Source organism: Dasypus novemcinctus, chromosome X, assembly GCF_030445035.2.
Source record: "Dasypus novemcinctus isolate mDasNov1 chromosome X, mDasNov1.1.hap2, whole genome shotgun sequence".
In the NCBI taxonomy this organism is placed as follows: domain Eukaryota; kingdom Metazoa; phylum Chordata; class Mammalia; order Cingulata; family Dasypodidae; genus Dasypus; species Dasypus novemcinctus.
In genome coordinates, this window is record NC_080704.1 from 9405787 (window position 1) to 9407748 (window position 1962).

Genomic DNA, 1962 nt, shown 5'->3' on the forward strand with positions numbered 1-1962 from the left:
ACTGCTGCAGCAAATCCACAATAGCAAAACGTCCACAGGCCTGAATACGATACATTTCTGCAAAATAAAGTACCACACTAATAAAAGAAGTTGTCGATGTGGGAGGAGTGGGGGGTGTGGGGAGTGGGGTATATGGGAACCTCTTCTATTTTTTAATGTAACATTTTGTGTGATTTATTTATCTTTAAAAAAAGATTTTTTTAAAGTACATTAAGAAAAAAGCAACCAACAAGGAGAAAACTCTCTCTCCTTTTACTAATTGCCAGTAATCATTTCAGAACGTAAAATGTTACTCGGCAGGTTTTGGGCAACCACCTGGGATTAAATGAACATCTGAAAAGCCACATTTGAGCTGGCTTCCCCTCTGTCCACCACAAACCTGCTTCAGGCTCCTCCAGGTGCAGAGCTCTGTGCTAAACGCAGTGGGCTCGCAGTGGAGGGTTGGAGATAAGAAAATAATTTGTCTCTAGCAGCAGTTTCACCTGACCCTGGGGTGCTGGTGAAGGGAGAGCACAGGAGTGGCTCTTCACAGCTGCCTGTGCTGGCGTCCCCAGCCTACATGCCAGAGGGCAGCCCCTCTCTCCAGACTGCACACCTTGGTGCCCAGAGGTGTCCCTGGGGGACCCCTGGCCAGGGTGAGGGGTGCAGCCTTCTGCCCCACCCCCTCCTTAAATGTTCTCCCCAACAAAACCACACATTGACCTTTTTTAGGAAGGAGAGACCCTACAGAATCTTCCATTATGATTATTACTATTCCCAATTTTCAAAGCCCAGGTTTGAAAGGCAGGAGATTTCTAACTGCAGGAGACGCCTCACCCTTTTAGTGGAACAGGTAAGGCTTGCAGAACTCTGACCACCGCAGTACAACAAACTTGCACGTGACCCCCAAATCCAGCCCTCTCCCTCCCAGAGCCCCAAACCTTTTCACGGCCCTGCTAAGAGGAGCGAATGGAGCTTCCCCAGAATCTGGCTCCACGAGATGGTGACAGATGGTGAACTCGACATTTGCCAGTTTGTCCCCTGCGCAGACCATTTGTAAGCTGTGTGCCCAGCTACCTCAACTATCTCACAAGGGGGAGAAAATAGCAGAAAACAGCCCCCAGCCCCCAGAACCCGAGCACCCTCAGCCGAGGCAGGGTCTGGAGGTGGGGTTTCGGTGGCTGGGGGCCTGGGTTGTGCCCCAGCTTTTGTTGTTGCTGTGGGGTGCAGGCAGGAGTGAGCTGCGGGCAGGGCACCGCGGGGGACAGGAACGCAGTTGGCAGGCGGCGGTGTAGGCACGTCCTTTGCTCGGCCTCTAGCCGGCCACTCCCGGGGGCTGGAGAGAAGTGAGCAAGGGGCGAGGGGCGCTCCTCACCACCCCGCGGGAGGCTGGGCTGCGCACGACCCTCCGCCCTCCTAGGCGCTCCACTGCAGCCCCCCCCTCGCTCAGCCGCTTCCCCTCCCCCTTCTCCCATTGACAAACGCGTAGACGAGCTTGCCAAAAAAAAAAAAAAAGTTTTCTTCAACAGTACTTCCTGTTATGTTCCAAGGAAGTCTCGGGCCGTTTTATTATTAAGCAATTTTCTCTTTTTAAATACTGGGGAAAAAAAAAAAAAAGACAATTCCACAAGGCTAAGATCTTCTGCACTGCTAAAGCCTCAATGTTTTAAATCTCCTATTTTCTTAAGCCCTTAATTAAGCCTTTGAAGAGCTTGCCTATGTTGAATTTGCATTCCGAAACACAAAATCTAATGTGTTTTAACGTTGTCTGCTTCAGTTGAAAAGGAAACTGTAAATTTATACAGTCTAGTTTAAAAAAAAAAAATTGGCAATTGCATCTTAATGAGTCTCCGGAAAGAGGCTGGGCGGCAGCCCTCCCCAGGCCTTTCCCCCTCCCCCACTCCTCCCCCTACCTTCTCCCCCTCCCCCGCCCCTCCCCCTCTTCACGCCACCTCCCCCTCCCCTTCCCCTCCCCCTCCCCCC